This window comes from Phyllostomus discolor, chromosome 6, assembly GCF_004126475.2.
Source record: "Phyllostomus discolor isolate MPI-MPIP mPhyDis1 chromosome 6, mPhyDis1.pri.v3, whole genome shotgun sequence".
NCBI classification, from domain to species: Eukaryota; Metazoa; Chordata; class Mammalia; order Chiroptera; family Phyllostomidae; genus Phyllostomus; species Phyllostomus discolor.
The window spans coordinates 124,552,708-124,571,687 of NC_040908.2; the positions used below are offsets into that span (position 1 = coordinate 124,552,708).

Here is an 18,980-nt window from a genome sequence, read left to right on the forward strand (position 1 = left end):
GCTAAGCAAGGAAAGACAAATACCATAGGATCTCACCTATAAGTGGTACCTAATCAACTAAGCAAGCAAGCAAAACATAAGCAGAGACAGAATATAAAATTTGAGTTCCGATCTACTCATTCGCCAAAGACTGTTATTCACAACTGCATTTCATTGACTGTTACACATTAGTGTCCTGCCTCCTGTTACAACTAATACTGAATCTTACTATCAGCCCTACAAGCCATAACCTAGAAAGCTCATTCGTGTATTAGGGAACTGTTGGCAAACAGAATCTTAGGAGAACCTCTGTAATATGACACATCCCAGGCAGTATTTTAAGCCAAGCTTGACTCAGAGGGGCTTTCTCAAATTAAGCAGTATTATCATAAATTTCCCATCCCTCTCACATCCATTTTTATCTCATTAACCTAGGACTAAACCTGTTTTCAGTTACATAACAGGAAAAAAGTGACTTTCTAATGCCCTCTTGTCTGTTGAACCCCTTACCCATTTCTTCCCTTCTAAGTGCACTCATAAACATAGAGGAATCATCTCCAAAAGACATCTTGGCACATATTTTTTACCCTCACAGCTGATATTAAGAACTATATAGACAGATTTTATTTCACTTTTCACACTTATGTATTATTTATATCATAAGCTTATGGAATGTAATATATGCATAATATTTATAAGTATGTACACTTGCTTAATATAATTTTTTTAATTAGAAAAACAGGCAAAAAGCAAAACGGATTTGAAGCAAGTATATGTCAAAGATTTTCTACCTCAAGGAACCTGGAACATGTTTGCCATATTCTATTTTATTACTTGTGTCATTTAATTATTATGTTCGCCTAATGCTAGTAATATTGAAACTCATCATATTTCAAGAGGAAAGCTTGCCCCTAAGCTTTTTTATTTATTATAACTGTCTGCTTTCAAATGAAGTTATACTTTCTGAATTTTTAATAATTGAGATTCACTTTGGGCAGAAGCTCTGGTGTATGGAGATTTTTATTCTATATGCTTTGGCAAATGGTTTCATTCACTGCAAAAGAAAAATCTAGATTTGCTAACTTTTGGCCTATTGTAGCTAGATGTTCTAGAAAAAAGATGTACCATTACAACAGATTCCTTCTTACTGTTTTTCATTCCACTATAGCATGCACTCACGTCTACAAATATAAGGCATTATCACAATGTTCTCTGCTTCCTTCCCGTAAATTCCTTCACTATTGGGAGAATTTCAATACAGTCTTCAATGTTTTCTTATCAAGATCAAGATCTACTAAATCTCGATCTACTAGATCTACTAGATCTACTAGATCAAGATCTACTAAAATAGACTGCATCTTTAAAGAAAGCTATATTTCTACTGAGGTAAAGAGGAGCAGAACTAGGAAATAATGCATTTAACAATACAATGTGTTAAATAAACATAAAATTTGACCTTAATTACATAAACTGAAACTTAATACATTTCTAGTATAAATGATTCTAAAATTGTTTGTGAAATATTTTGAGAACGCAGGAGAGACCTATGTATGCAATGTAGATAAAATTGTGCCGAGAGTTATAAAACTGGAATTGAAGTGTTCTGGGAAGTCAGATATAATTCCAGGTTTATACTTCAATGGATATCAAACACAGTTATGTATTTACTCAGAAAAAAATGTTGTTAAAGTTTGAGAATACTTATTGAGACTTTTTACCTCCTGCTCAAACATGTTTTAAACATAGATCTAGTTTCAACAAAAATAACTTTATCCTCCCTCCCATCAGAGACTTATGGAACATTTATCTGTGAAGCCCCAAACAAATATGTATTCCCCTTTTGCTTGGAAAATCCCCAGAGAAGCCATTAAGTGTTGTTAAATCGAATTCCTAACCAATGCTGTGCAATTTTCTGAGCAATGCCATCATAAATGGAAATTTTAAAACATCAGGCATCAGGGTAAGTTTGGTGATGAGGAAAATAATATATAAGAGGCACAGAAAATTTGCAACTAAATAGTAGGAATTTGAGTCAGAGGGTGGTTGAATAAGGAAAACTGAGTTATGTGACTCTAGACTTCTTAAACCAAAGGGCATAGCAAACTGCCTTGAAAAGGGAGAAGGAGAAGGAGGGAAATATTAAATATAGTTTAGGCAATGAAGTAAAGACACACCAATATGCTTATGTGACAAGGACAAAGAGATAATGTTACAGGCAAGCACATTTCTGTACAATAATAGAAACACTTCTTTTCATAGATGAAGGAGTCTTCCATTGGAAGTGACAATGACAATGAATTCAGTGACCTTATAGCTCAACTTCTTGACAGCATACATGACACATGCCATTCTCCCCTTGCTGAAATGCCTCTGATGATAGTAATCTTGCTATCTTACTGGAGATTTCTATCTGCATGAATCAACATTTCTTGAACCCCAGTCTAGGTTTCTATTACTTTTCTTATTCATCATATGTATGCCCTTGGGTGTGAAAAGTAATAGAAGAGGCAATTATTTGCATCTAATCTGTGTGATCATCCTAATTCTAAATATCTCCAAATTCATTTTTTAAATCTTTAAGATTCCAGACATCTTGTAACCATGTTTGCCTTCCTCTGATGCACTCTCATTTTTCAGTATTCATGCTAGTTTGTTAATGTATTTATGTATAAGCAAGAAGACCAACCAAAAATATTTGAAATTTATTCATTTATTATACAACTTTTTTCTTGTTCCAGTCATTATTTTAAGTCCAAGAGATATAGCAGTGAGCAAAATAGACAAAAATCCCCAGGGAGACTACAGACAATACTAATTTCAGTGGAGTAAGGAAAAGCTGGGAAGAAAGATGTTATACCAAAATTGGCTCAGATCTGGGGCTTCCAATTTTAAGTTGGGAAATAAGGAAAAGCCTTACCTGGAGGTTGACACTGAGTCTGACTGGAAACTGTTGAAGGTATGTGCCATTGTATCATCAGGGAAAGGACAATACACACAGTGGAAATAGCAAGTGAAAATGCCCTGAACTGTGCACACACTTGCTGAGTTTGAGAAGCCTCCAGTAGTATGAATAGACTAAGAAGCTCAGAGTTTGATTGGTGGGAGACACACACAGAGATTTAAAAGGGTCTTAATTATGTAGAATGTTGTGAATAAGAATAAGGATATGAATTTCACTCTGAGTGAGATACAAGAATACCAGAGATTTTAGGGGTGGCTAGATGTGGTTTTACTTACATTATTTATCCTTACATTAATTAGATAGAGTATATTTGTGTGTGTACATGTGTATCTAAAAAATTAAAAGAAAAAAGAGAAAACATTAGTATATTCTCATCCTCTATGGTTGGTTACATTATTGATTTTTCATTCTCTTCTCTGTGTTTTGCTCTATTTTATAAACTTCCTACAATAAGTATATGTAATTTTTATATGAAGGGAATGATATATTTTTAAATGGAAAAGAGAAAGAAGGAAGGATGGATTAGAGGGAGAGAGGGAAGAAAAAAGAATATCTTCACAATATAGCAGGAACAACCAGTAGTTTTCAGTCATGAAATTATCTGTGCTAAAGTATCAAGTAATTATTGGCACAAATCTACCAAAACAGAGAAAAATTGAGCATAGGGGTATGTGTGTGAATACAGATGTTCAGGTCTGGCTTCATGAGATGTTATTTTCTTAATGTGGCCTAGTTTAGCATTAACTGTAGTTTGCTTCCTCTAATTCTCTGAGAAACTTGGACCGGCAAGAGACAAAACACATCTAGAGATGAACTGAGTGAGTGGGAAGATGGCATGTGATTGACGTTAGCCTAAGACAATCTGGGTTTTAGCAAGTTACTGATTATAATTCCAATAAAATAGCATGAAAGAGATTTCCTTGTACATATATGAAGACAAGGACCATGTATCACACATGATGTATGTTTTCCACTTACAAAGAGTACATGGTACTTAAGAGACTTCTAAAGGACATTTGTAACATTTTTCAATGTTAATGAAGTTACATAATTTTTAACTCTAAAGCACTTCTTTCTAACCTATTGGAATCTTACCAGCTCCTAACCCCATCATGTTGAAAGTATGAACTATACAAATGTTATTTTTAGACACCAGAGAAAGGCAAAGTCTCAGGTTTGCATAAAAGTAGTCACTTCACAAGATAAGGATTTCAGAGATGCCCGGTAAAACCTTTCCAATGTCAAAATGAGCTCTGCATCCATGGGCTACAGTGCCTGGATAATCAACACTGAAGATTCATTCTTTCACTTAAAGTCATTTTTTTTTTGCAAGTGTGACCTATAGATAGATTATCTGCATCAGAATCATGTTAAGTGTTTATAAATGTGCAAATCCTTATAATTTACTCCAATCCTATCATTTACACTAAAATGTGAGAAAATTAGGTAACGATAATATTCCCAAATCCACATTCTCAAACTAAGGATTATATCAGCTCCCTTACTCCCTGCCTCACCAAAATCACTGATCCAGCTGGATTTTCATATGTGGCCAAGAGGATTAGCACTCTACAGTGGAACGATGATATGGAAGAAATTTAAACTAGTTAAATTAGGTAAGTGATCGGGAAAAATTTTAAGCTAGACAAGTGTATTGATTGATCAGTGGAATCACATGGAAAGCGTTTGTTTTCTTTTTTAAGCTTCATATTGAAATTTAACATATACAGAAAAGTACACAAATCTTAAGTGTACAGCTTGATGAGTTTTCACACATCTAACACATTAAGTCATTCCATTATCAAATGCAGAATCAGAGCATTTCCAGCATTGAAGAACCCTCACCCCACAACCGCTGCTGTGACCCCCTTTCTCTCATAACCATTCCTGACCCAGGGGGACCACTGTCCTGATTTCTAACACAATAGATTGTTTTTGTATTTTTAAAACTTTATACAAATGAGATCAAACAGAATGAACTCTTCTTATATGACACAAATATGTCATGCATGGGTATGGAGGAGTATTTTAGTAATTTTTCATATGAATGAACGTTCTCACACATATGTCTTTCAGTAGATACATGTACACATTTTGGCTACATATATACTCTGATGTTGAATTATTGAGTTAGAGTATATGCATAAGATCAGCTGTAGCAGACACAGTAAAATAGTTTTCCAAAATGATTGCATCCAATGTCCCTCTATCAGTATGTGAGTGTCCTCATTGCTCCACATCCTTGTCAGCACACTTGTTTTCTATCTCTTTCATTGAAACTACTCTGGTGGGTACATAGGTAACATGTAGTAGTTTTAATTTGTATTTCAGTTTTGGAAGTTGCTGTTATTATTTTCTTGTTTGAAATATCTATTTACTATACTGCAACCTTGGAATTCTGATTCAGCAGAACTAGAAAGGGTCTTGGGACTCAGTCTATTTTAAAGCTCTTTAAAGTGATATTGCTGTCCATTCAGGTATTTGAACCACTGATACTGCCTTTCAAGGACAAGAAAGGGAATGTGTTCAATACTGGATTCATTCAAAATATTCCCACTGGGATGTGAACATAAAAAAACTCATAGGTAATTGCCTGAATAAGGGGAGACTGGTTTTAAATTTGTATCAATTGTTTTAATGGTCAGAGATTATTAGGCATTCATCAAAGCAGGTTTGTGGCCAAAAATGAACATTTCAATATTTTGAAGGTAATTATTTCTAATGTGGCGTAGGGCTCTCTGTATTAATCAGAGTTCTCAAGAGAAAGAGACCAACAGGGTATACAAGAGGCAATTTATTATAAAAGCTGGCTCCAAACATTATGAAGGGTGAGCAACCCCATGATCTGCTGTGTGCAGGCAGGGGAGATCCAGGACAGCTGATGGTTTGTTCCATGTCCAAGTGCCCGAGAACCAGGACCTCCAATGTCTGGCAAGCAGAAGACAGATGTCGTAGCTCAAGCAAAAAGAGCAAATTCATCCTTCTCTCCTGGGTGCTCTCTTTAGGCCCTCAAGGGACTGGATGATCCCAACCCACCTGGGTAAGGACACTCTTCTTCACCAATACAAATGCTAATCTCTTCTGGAAACAGCACCAGAAAGAGTATCTTACCTTAGCTCAGATATACTGTTTGACCTTAGCTTGAGCCATAAAATTACCATCACAACTCTGAATATGGTATCTAATTTCACCATTTCAAATCTGAGGACATAATCTTATCAATTACTTCAGGTGGTTACATTTGGTGAAGCTCCACAGGGACCACCAAGATCCGATCAACAAAGGAGGAAAATAATGATATCCATAAGGTTTTCACAGTCTGCATGGTATCTGAATATTAACAACACATAAAGTGGTTAGGATTGGGCAAAAGGAACCTAAACTTAGATACCATAAACTACTGTGGAAACCCTGAATGGACAGCAGGTAATTTTAGCTTTTTGGTTTTAGAACTCAAGAGAGCAGTGTTCCAGATATCAAGTTATCTTTATATATGTCATCAGATCACGGTGCTTTACCTGACAAAGAATCAATTTTAAAATCTCACCTGGGGAGTGAATGAGAGTATTGAGGTGGCTTTCAATTCTTCCTTTGTGTCATTCTTTGATACATGCTGAGTGACATCAGTGGGCTTTATTGGAGATATTTACTTTAGCTTTGGTTTCAGGCAGGGATTTTTCAGCCTTCTACCTCTCCTGGCACACACAAACTAATTACTAAAATTCTGTAGCACACCAAACATTTATTTTTTGCCGATATGAGAAAAAAAGGTGTGATTTTGATTCATTCACATTGACCGACTATTATTGTGTTGGCTATTGTTTTTTTTTCTTTTTTTGAAAGTCCCAGGGTAAAAAGGTCAGTGCCCCTGAGTAAATATTTAGGTACTGTATATTTTAAAAATTCTTGCGGCACACCACTGTGTCTCTTGCAGCATCCCAGCTGAAAATCACTGGGCTAGGGCATTAAATGTGTGTGTTGCTTGTAGGAAAGCTCACCCCGCTCATGTGACTGCAATGAAACAGCAGAGCTTGGCACCATCCGTCTTTTGTTGTGGATCACAGAAATGATGTTGGAAAGTGTATTTGTAAGTAGTGCATACTAGTGTTGCCAAATATTGACTTTGCCTGCTAACTCCATCACATAAAACTTCTGACAACAACCTAAGTAAAGTTCAGTTGAAGATAAAATATTGCAAAATAAATGCCAAAAATGGAAACCATTTTTCAAAACACTAAATTAGGAAGTTAAGGAATCAGGGCAATTAATCAATATTTCACAATGATGAATTTATTTTACACAATACCACTTACAATGAAAAACTCAAAAGGGAGGTTTTTCTGAATGTTTAAAGTAATGTTTATTTTGGGCTTCTGTGGCAGATTTCAGATAAGGATTTTGGAAAACACTTTTACCTAAAATATTTGGCTACAATTATACTCTTCATCAAAATGATCTGAAAACATTAGAAAATTACTTAGTATTTGGTGCTAATAATTATACCTGTCATTCATTGAGAACCTATTTCCCAGGTCTTTCATCTAGAATTATTCAATTCTCTTTGCAAGCCCGAATTAGTATTTTCTCAATTTTAGGAAAAACACTATTATAAAACAACATTACTTCAGTCATTCCACAAATATTTGTTTTGTGCTAGACAATTTCAGGATTTTAAAAGCAAGTCAAAGTTACCTGAGTTCGTGGGCTTACATTCCTTCAGGGCAGGCGAGATGGAAAGAAGACAACAAATACAGAAATAAAATTTTAAAATTGTGTTAAAATGACTCAAACGATAGGGCAGGGAGCTGTTGGTGGCAAAATGGCACAAAAATGTTCCTGGCAATTTTTCAGGACCTCGGGTTCAGCCACCTTGGTACTTTAGTTCTGGCTAAGAAAGAATTCAGAGCCAAGACTGAAATACAAAGTTTATTTAGGAAGTCACAGAGATAGAAGAAGTGAGCAGTGCCAAGAAGTGGCCTCCATGGACTGCTCAGCACCGGGCAGAGGGTCATTAGTCATCAGACTGTCCTGAAGTCAGCCTTGGCATCCTCCTGCCTGGCCTCAATGCCTTTCTGGGCCTGGAGCCAAAACACAATGAACTGACTCCTAGCTGTTATCTTTAGTTTGACCGATACTCTGTCTCCATGGTCAGCCGCCCTAAGGCTATGTTCCAAAGATTGTCGGATGAGGGTGGGAACCTCATTGTTCTGGGGGCTTAATGCTTAAGGGAGTGGTCAGGCAAGGGTTTGTATAGGAGACTTATGGGGCTATTCTCTGGCCCCCTTGTTTCTCCTTTAAGGGGGTCTACCACGTGACTAACCGTATGCTAGGGGAGGAAAGGTCAGGGGAGAGTTCGAAGTGCATGACTAGCATATGAAAGGTCAGAGGCTCTAAAGAGCATGACCAGCCATCTTCTGGGGAAAGAAAGGTCACCTCGGGGGTGAGATCCCACCCTGCAATTGTCTATTGCTAGGCACCTGGGGCTTTCGGCCCTGGTGACCTTGTACTTGCCCCTCCCCACCCCATCCATGCTCTGCTCATGCCTGTCTAACTGCCTGCTGCAGAATGTGTGGTGGCCTGGCAGGTACGGGACATTAAGAAGGAAGGTGGTAAAGCACATGTAGGTGAACTTGCCATATCCTAAATAACAAAAGAAAACAAAGAACACAGTGTGGCCAGAGCTGAATTTAAAATACATTAATATGAAATATTTAGGTAAGGGTTCAACAGTGGCTTTAAATACCATCTATATGCTGATGACACCTGTATATCTATCTCCAGCCCAGTCTGATTTCTACATTTGGAATTCCAAGTGCCTGTTTGATGATTTGCTTAAATACCATCTAGCCATGGCAACCTTTGACATGCTAGCTTATGCATCTGTATCTTATCATTTTAATTAACATGAGTCATTTCTCCTTGATCTTGATTAATTATAAAACCTTAGAGAAGACTCAACTGCTGGACTTACCAAAGGATGGGGACTGATCACATAAACAAGTACTACTAGTAATTAATTGGGGGAATTTATAGGAAGGTTCTGATTTCCATACCAATGCACCAAATCACTGATGACCAAGTAGGGCCAGTCCTGAGATTCCAGTGGGAGAAAAGAAACCAAATTCCTGTCTTCAAGGAGCTTCTGTTCTCATGCGGAGTCTGGTGGAGCAGTGGCAATGAAGAGTAATTCCCCCCCACCCCACACACACACACATGCTGTGGTGATGAATGCTATAAAGGAAACAAGAGCAAGATAAATAAAGCATGTCCTTATCCCCGCCCAGGGAAGGTCATTGGAAATTGCTGTAGTCAGGAAGGACCTCATGAAGAAGGATGCCTGCATTAATTCTGTTGATTTGCAGACTTCTCCACACTTGCTGAGTTTGAGAAGCCTCCAGTAGTATGAATAGACTAAGAAGTTTAGAGTTTGATTGGTGGGAGACACACACAGAGATTTAAAAGGGTCCTAATTGTGTAGAATGTTGTGATAAGGATAAGGATATGAATTTCACTCTGAGTGAGATGTAAGAATACCAGAGATTTTAGGGATGGCTAGATGTGGTTTTACTTACATTTATGTTGTAAAGCAAAATGATGGTAATAATACTAACAATAATGGGAATGTAACATATATTTTGTTTCTTTTGTTCCAGGCTGTAGTGAAAATCCCCATGGTTTACTCTACTTAGTGTTAAAAGCATTTTACAGTTAAGTTGTTTTAAAAAGTCATTGCTAATCTTTTCTTGTTTTCTAGAAAAATTTGCCTTTATCTCTTTTATATGTTGATATTATCTATATAGCATCATTTGAAAAGTATGCTAGTGTTTAAAATTAGTGGTTTAAGAAAACACTTATATATTAAACCTAGGCCAAATCATGCTCCTCCCCTAAAAAATATAGAGAAAGAGAAGCAATTAAAATTAAAACTTTGGAAAGGCTATTACATGGAAGAGATTAAAATATAAGAGAATTTATAAAATAATTTTTAATTTTATAATGTGTAATATAATGCTATGGTAAAATGAATGACTCAAGTTGATGATCTCAAAGAAGTAATATCTAAGGAAAGACTTTTAAAAACATAGGATAAAGAAGAATTTTCTCAAAAATGAAATCTCCTGGAGTTTCATTATTTTAATCAAAGAGCTTTCAGGGTAGCCCCTTGCGTCAGAATATAGAAGAAATGTAAAAAGGTAAGTGTTCTGAAAATTTAATTAATAAATTAATTAAATTCCATCCTATCAATATAAATTTTCATAATTGAGGACTAAAAATAATACACCTAAAGAAGACATAAAAACTATGAACATTGAGAGATATATGCCATGCTTATCTATGTATAGATTTAAGAAAATTAATAGAAACTATGAAAATTAATTAGAGCTCAACAATATTATTTGTTAAATACAAATATTAAAATCTTTCATGTTTACCAATAAGAAACAATTAGATATATTTTGGATATCAAACCCTTGTCTGAGGTATCATTGGCAAATATGTTTTCCCATATGGTTGGTTCCTTTTACAATTTGTTGATGTTTTCTTTAGCCATGCAGAAGGTTTTTAATTTGATGTGGTCCCATTTGTTTATACTTTCCTTTATATCCCTTGCCCTAGGGAATATATTGGTGAAAATATTGCTGTGTGGGGTATCTGAAATTTGCCTGTCTATGCTCTCCTCCAGGACTTTTATGGTGTCATGGCTTATATTTAAGTCTTTTACCCATCTTGAGTTTATTTTGGTATCTGGTATAAGTTGGTGGTCTAGTTTCATTTTTTTTTGCATGTACTTGTCCAGATCTCCCAACACCATTTGTTGAAGAGGCTATTTTTACTCCATTTTATGGTCCTGCCCCTTTTGTCAAATATTAATTGACCATAGAGACTTGGGTTTGTTTATGGGCTCTCTAGTCTGTTTCATTAGTCTATGTGTCCCACAGTCAATCCCCCTCCTTTGTGCCTGCCCATGAGTCCTTTCTTCATCTTCCTTGGTTTGCCCCTTCCCCTTCATTGCCTCATTTTCCCCCTACCCCTTCCCCTCTGGTCACTGTCAATTTGTTCTTTATTTACAAGTCTCTGGTTCTCTTTTGCTCATTTTCTTTTGTTTTGTTGATTAGGCTCCACTTAGGGGTGAGATCATATATTTGTCTTTCATTGCTTGTCTTATTTCACTTAGCATATTCTCCAGCTTCAACTATGCTGTCATGAAGGGTAGGAGTTCCTTCTTTCTTTCTACTGTGTAGAATTCCATGGTGTAAATGTACCCCAGTTTTTGATCCATTCATTTACTGATGGGCACTTAGGTTGCTTCCAACACTTGACTATTGTAAATAGCACTGCTATGAACATTGGGGTGCATAAGTTCTTTTGAATTGATGTTTCAGCATTATTAGAGTATAATCCCAGCAGTGGGGTTGCTGGATCAAAAGGCAGTTCCATTTTTAGTTTTCTGAGGAAATTCCATAGTTTTGCACAGTAGCTGCACCAGTCTGCATTCTCACCAACAGTGCCCTAGGATTCCCGTTTCTCCACAATCTTGCCAGCACTTGTCATTTGTTGGTTTATTTATTTATTTATTTTATTTTTTTGATGGGTCACTTAATTTTTTTTAATTTTATTTTAATCATTGTTCAAGTACAGTTTTCTCCCTTTTACTCCCATTCCAGCCCTCCCACCCATCCCTCCCCATTTCCCTCCCATTACCACCCTCCCCCTAGTTTTTGTCCATGTGTCCTTTAAATTTGTTGGTTTATTAATGATGACCATTCTGACCAGTGTGAAGTGATATCTCATTGTGGTTTTAATTTGAAAATCTTTAATGGTTAGTGATGTTGGGCATTTTTTCATGTGCCTATGGGTCCTCTGTATGTCTTTCTTGGAGAAGTGTCTGTTCAAGTTCTTTGACCATTTTTTAATAGGATTGTTGCAGGGGAGGGATTACTCTGGGACTGGGGAAGAATGGGGCAGGGAAGAGCAATGAAGAAAAAGGTGGGACAACTGTAACTAAACAACAGAAAAAACACTTTTCTAAAGAAACAACTAGGGATATAATGCAAAAAGCACATGGCCAAGTTTTGTTAAGTAGTACTTAATATGTAAATTTTTGGCCTATCAAATCTTCTGTCTTTGGTTATTCTGACTTGGGAAATACAGACTTCTCAGGTTTAGGAATGCATACAGATCATCCTCAGCCCCACAATACCTGTGTGCAATCAGTAGATGCTCACAAAATTTGATTGCCTCTGACCAAGTGGACACATTTAAAGGACTTCTTGGAAGAAGGAAAATTATGTAAGGAGTAAAGAGACTCAGTGTCATTTAAACAAGGCTCATAATTTGAAAACTTATCAAGGGGGCAAAAGCAAGTGGTAGTGACTGGCCTGAGAATTTAAGCAGGTACATATAGACACAGTTTATAGTACAGTATAAAAGTAAGTAAGGCCAGGGTTTTGTTACTATGTTTACACTATGTTTACATTCTTTTTCTTTTTTTTTTATTGATGTTTGAATACAGTTGTCTCCATTTCCCCACCACCACTTTCCCCTGTCCTACCCACCCCCACCTCCCACCCTCAATCCTACACCCCTTTGGTTTTGTCCATGGGTCCTTTATACATGTTCATTTATGACCTTTCCCCTTCTTTCCGATGTTATTTCCCTCTGGTTACCATCAGTTTGTTGTTAATTTCAATGTGTCTGATTATATTTTGCTTGCTTGTTTGTTTTGTTGATTAGGTTCCACTTATATGTGAGATCAGTTGTCTTTCACCACCTGGCTTACTTTGCTTAGCATAATGCTCTCCAGTTGCATCCATGCTGTTGCAGAAGGTAGGAGTTCCTTCTTTCTTTCTGCTACATAGTATTCCATTGTGTAAATGTACCACAGTTTATTGATCCATTCATTTACTGATGGGGAGCTAGGCTGCTTCCAGCACTTGGGTATGGTAAATTGTGCTGCTATGTTTACATTCTTTTGATTCAGTAACATGCTCAAGACCTCTAAGGAGGATCAAAGAACACAGTCTGGGTACAAAAAGATAATTTTCATCCTAAAATTATTTATGGCATACAAAAAATACTTGTTCATCTTTTGTCTTTGGCTGAAAATAAAACCAGTACTATCTTCTGGTATAGGACATGTTTCTTAGTAAATATGAATGGTAGCTTGCTTTGCAACTTACCGTCATGCATGGAGCCAACAGAACCAGTATGACAGCAAGATACCTCATTCTCAGTGGGATTCCTGGGCTGGAAGCTGCACACATCTGGATCTCCCTGCCATTCTGCTTCATGTACATCATTGCTGTCATGGAGAACTGTGGGCTCATCCACCTTCATCAGCCATGAGGAAGCCCTGCACCAGCCCATGTACTACTTCCTAGACTTGCTGTTACTTACAGATGTTAGTGGGTGTACTTCATTTGTCCCTAATATGCTTTGTACCTTTTGGCTTAGTTTCAAAGAGATTGACTTTAATGCCTGTCTTGTGCAGATGTTTTTCATCCACGTGCTGACAGACATGGAATCTGGGGTGCTCATGCTTATGGCCCTGGATCACTATGTGGCCATTTGCTACCCTCTACGCTATTCCACCATCCTCACCAACACCACAATTACTAAGGTTGGGCTTGCCACCTTCTCTCGAAATGTGTTAGTCATGATCCCATTTACTTTCATGATCAAGCATCCTTACTGACGAGGTAACATCATTTACCATACCTACTGTGACCATATGTCTGTGGCCAAATTATCCTGTGGCAACACCAAGATTAATGCTATCTATGGTCTCATAGCTGCCATACTGATTGGGGGGTTTGATATGTTCTGTATCTCCATGTCTTAACTATAATTATTCGTACTGTGGTCAGTCTGTTATCTGTTGATGCTCGACATAAAGCCTTCAGCACATGTACATCACACATATGTGCTATTGTCATCACCTATATCCCAGCCTTCTTCAACTTTTTCACTCACCGCTTTGGGGGACCCACCATACCTCACCATATCCACATTTTAATAGCCAATCTCTACCTGTTGTTGCCTCCCACTTTGAATCCAGTTATCTATGGAGTGAAGACCAAGCAGATCTGCAAAGAAGTTATCAAGCTGTTTTTTATAGAGAAAGATATTTTGAGTGTGAGATAAATCTATAAGAGCAAAATTCTGAATTTGGTATAACAGTAAAGAAAAAAGTTATAGTGGAAGAAGAGTAAATGCAAAATTCAATCACCATGAGGTTGGAAGAAAACACATCAATATTTTGTTATAATATTTAATGATAGGTACAATTTTTAATCTAAGGCCTCTAAGTAGATAATAGAAAAAATAAGACAGCAAATAATTATATTTTTGTCACAGTTTGACATTGATTAAACCCTGTAAAATGGACAAAGAGTGGAATAGTTAGGATATTCAACTCTAGTAAACTTTTAATGATCCATGCACTTTGGTCTAGGCACTGTGGAGAGTATGTAGGAAGAACAAAGAAGGTCATGCAGCCTAGGGAGTTACCAGAAGATTGAGGAAGGCACATGAGCAAACTGTTCAGGTTTTTTTATATAATAACTTTATTTTCTTCCTATATTTTTATTATTTACACTACTGCTGTTGTCCCCACTTGTTCTCCTTTTTCCTACCTCCACCCAGCCCCCACCCACCCCTCAGGCCATCTCTATACCATTGTTTGCATCCATGGATTATGTATAATGTTCTTTGGCTAATCCCTTCACCTTCTTTCATCCTGTCCCCTCCACCCTTCTCCTCTGACAACTGTCATTCTGTTTCCTGAATCTTTGCTTCTGTTGCTATTTTGTTCATTACTTTATTTTGGTTCATTAGATTCCACATATGAGATAATACAGTATTTGTCTTTCACTGACTGACTTATTTAACTTAGCATTATTTTTTCCAGATCCATTCATGCTGTAGCAAATGGTAAGATTTCCTTCTTTTTTATAGCCAAGTAGTATTCCATTGTGTAAAGATATGGTACCACAGCTTTTTTATCCACTCATCCACTGATGGACACTTGGGCTGTTTCCAGATCTTGGCAATTATAGGCAACATTGCAATGAACATAGGAATGCTTATGTTTTTTTTTTTAAGTAAACTGTTCTTATGTGTTACAGAAAAGCAAGAAACACTTCTCCAGAATGTCCATGCTGAATTCAAGAGATCCTTTTAATTCCACATTTATGTAAAACATATAATTTTAGAAAAAATCTTTGTCTGCTCCTTTATCTGTGGCATCTGCTACCTAGGTAATTATTTGAATTCCTATGAATGTATCAGTGTACATACAAATGAAGCTAAAGGAAATAAGATTATTGAAGTTTATCATAACATGGGATGTACTCCATGGACTTAACATGAAGCAGAATTTTAAAAGACATAGTGGATACCATATGACAGCTGCTTGAGAAAAGGATCTATAAGCAGAGGAAAGGATACTTGCAGAAAATTGATATAATTTGCCAATCAAGGATGCATGGGCTTGTCTACTTTATTTGACTTTTAATATAAAGGGAGAAACAGTTGAGTGCTCAGGCTCAATGGAGAAAGGAGTATCTTATTTACATTTCTGGGAATAACAGAGAAAACAATGAAAGTGGAATGATAAATGTGGTATGCAAAAAATAGCCAGGTTTAGTGAATAGTCAGAAAGAATAAAAGTATACTCAAGAAGAAATTAAAGTAGTAGAATATGACCAGGTTTAGATACAAGTAGACATGTATGTGAAAATATTAGTAATATTAATATCATGTTTTTATTTGCTAATATGAAAAATATATTTTAATATATTGTTACATATAGTCAAAAGATTGTGAAATATACTAATCATACCATGCATTTTCACAATATAACTTTCACATGTTTGGAAGCAAAACTCATGTTTAAAATATACTTACATGAGTGAATAACAAAGCTGTGTTACATTTATATAATGCAATACTACTCAGCCATAAAAATGAAAGAAATCTTATCTTTTGCAACAGCATTGATGGACTTTGAGAGTTTTATGCTGAGTGAAATAAGTCAGTCAAAGAAAGACAAATACCATATGATTTAACGTATTCGTGGAATCTAACGAACAACATAAGGTAACAAGCAAAAATAGAAAGAGACTCATAGATACAGAAAGCAGACTGATAGCTGTCAGAGGGGTGGGGTTGGGAAATTGGGTGAAAATGTGATGGGATTAAATAAAATAAAACTCGTAGACACAGATAACAGTATGGTGATCATAAGAGGGAAAGGAGGGATAAATGATGGTAGAAAAAGTCTTGACTTTGGATGGTGGACACAGTGCAATGCACAGGTGATGTAGTATGGGATTGTACACTTTAAGCCTATATAATTTTATTAATCAATGTTACCCATATAAATTCAATAAAATAAAAAATTAAATTAAATTAAATTAAAGTATTTAGATTATAAAAGTGCCTCTATGTGATGTAAATTATAAGCTTATAATCAGTAGAGTTGCTATGTCTTAGAATTGTATTTTGGATTTGGTAGATTTTCTTCATCAGAGATTCTCATTTAAACCACACCAAAATAGTAGCAAACAAATTGAGAAATTATTTTTCCTTAACTATTATTTTTAAACATATTTTGTCAGATAATATAATAATGTCTCATGTATAAAATATCCTTAAACTTTTGTCAGATATTATGTTTCATATATAATGTTTCATATATAATGTTTCATATATAATGTTCTTGAACTTCTTCTTCCAAACAATGGGATAGCTGTAATTATCTTCATTTCATAGATGATGAATGTGAGTTACAAAAACAGCAAGACTGTATTAATCTCAGAACATTAAAAGATTACCATTTAAATATCATATGTTAATAGGCTTATGCTGTGTAGAGGGGAGAAATCATAACAAGGTAAAACTGGAACATAAACTTAAAAATCTGGAGAAATAAAATGTAATAAATAAAATTTATTTGATTAACAATTTCCAATTAATTTTGTCATCTTTCCTATTACAAACTCAAAAATAGATTTCATGGGGAAAATATGGAACTCCAAAACTAAGAGTCAGAACTGATTTAGGGCCAACAGGGCAAATCATTGAGAAATTTAAAAATAATTATAAGGTACATGATGATGGAAGAAAATTCTACTCAGTATTCTTGGGAAAAGAAAGAGAATGAAAAGGGGAGAAAAGAAAAGGAGAGGAGAAGTGGGAACTGAAAAAAAGTGATCTAAGACACCTCATTTCAAATTTCCCATCCTGACCTAGAAACTCATGCAGAGCTCAGGGGGTTGGGGGAAGAAGGTCTAACCCTCCCACATCTGCCTCACACCATTTGATTAGAACTGACCAAGTTATCAGGTATAAAGAACTCATACTCAGATTTCAATTTAGTTAGATCATATATTTTCAAACTATGAGATATTAATATCCCCCAAGGAAAGGGAGTGGAAGGAAATTACAGGGTAATAGCAAGGCTCCTGCAAAATTTTTAGAACCATTTGTACAACCATTTCACACAGGTCATATGTGTAGATTTACAAAAGATAAGGAAAATGGGACAACAAAGCCAGTACAAATGGAAAGACAGAGTATAGGGAGCACTCCACATAAACCTCTCAGAAGTCTCTACTAACAGTTTTGTGTTATGCCTTAATGAATGGCAATATTAAGTCAAAATATATAACTGGGATCTTATCTAACTTTTTTCCTGAGCTCTGTCTCATCAATGAATGGCAAATTTAATTTTCCTTGAAATTAAAAATACCATAGACATAGCTTGTCTTTCAAAAAACATAAAACTACTTCCAAAGTAGTTTTATAGAAAAACTAACAGGATTGCACAGGGATAGCTTTTTGGGGGTGAGAATTAGAGATAAGGATTTTAAATTTTTCTAGAGATTAGAAATCAAAGTATTTCAGCCAATAGAAAAGAGGTTTGCTGCAGTGAGGGGGGAGCAGTGGGGGTAATGCAGACAACTGTAATTGAACAACAATAATTTTTTAAAAAAAGAAATGATTTACCCCAAACTAAATAAAGGTAAAAAATGTAGTAGGAAAAAAAGAGGTTTGCTATTGGTCCGAGATTCTCCTTTGATTCTTTTAGAACAATTAATATGTGTAGAAACTAGACAATTTTGCATAGCTATCTATGCTTTTGGTATTTTTATGTTTCTAGTCCTTTGTGTTTCATATATTTCTAGATATTATTGTCTAAGCTACTCCTTCTTATCTGGTCTATAATCCCACTGCTCTTTTCTCTCCTACATAGAAAACAATTGTTGATAAAGAAAGTAACATGTCCACTTCTGTTAGTCATTATGCGTGCACACAAAAGCTCCAGCCTGACCCCAGAATTCTATATCTATGGTATTCCTGGGCTGGAAGCTGCACACGTCAGGATCTTTGATGAATGTAGATACTAAAATCCTCAACAAAATATTAGCAAACTGGATCCAATAATACAGTAAAATGATCATACACCATAATCAAGTTAGCTTTATACCAGGTATTCAACGTTGGTACAATTTCAACTTAATAAGCACAGTATATCATATAAATGAAATAAAGGATAAAAATATCATGATCAAAACAGTAGATGCAATAATATTTGATAAGATTCAACACTGATTTATGATAAAAAGAAACTCTCAGCAAAGTGGGAATAGAGGGAACATACCTCAAGATAATAAAGGCCATATGTATACATATGAGAAACCCATATGTACACAACATCATAGCCAACATCATACTCAATGGAAAAAAATTAAAAGTGTTTCCCTTAGTATCAGGAACAAGACAGGGAACCCCACTTTCACCATTCATATTCAATATAGTACTGGAAATCCTAGCCCCAGCAATCAGGAAAGAAAAGAAAGAAAGAAAGAAAGAAAGAAAGAAAGAAAGAAAGAAAGAAAGAAAGAAAGAAAGAAAGAAAGAAAGAAAGAAAGAAAGAAAGAAAGAAAGAAAGAAGAAAGAAAGAAGAAGAGAGAGAGAGAGGGAGAGAGGGAGAGAGAAGGAAAGAAAGAAAGAAAGAAAGAAGAAAGAAAGA

At 35.7% G+C, this 18,980-nt stretch overlaps 1 pseudogene; it reads left to right on the forward strand.

The window, feature by feature from the left end:
* The first annotated feature begins 13,081 nt into the window (after positions 1–13,081).
* Positions 13,082–14,341, forward strand: LOC114500421 (annotated as a pseudogene).
* The last annotated feature ends 4,639 nt before the right edge of the window (positions 14,342–18,980 follow it).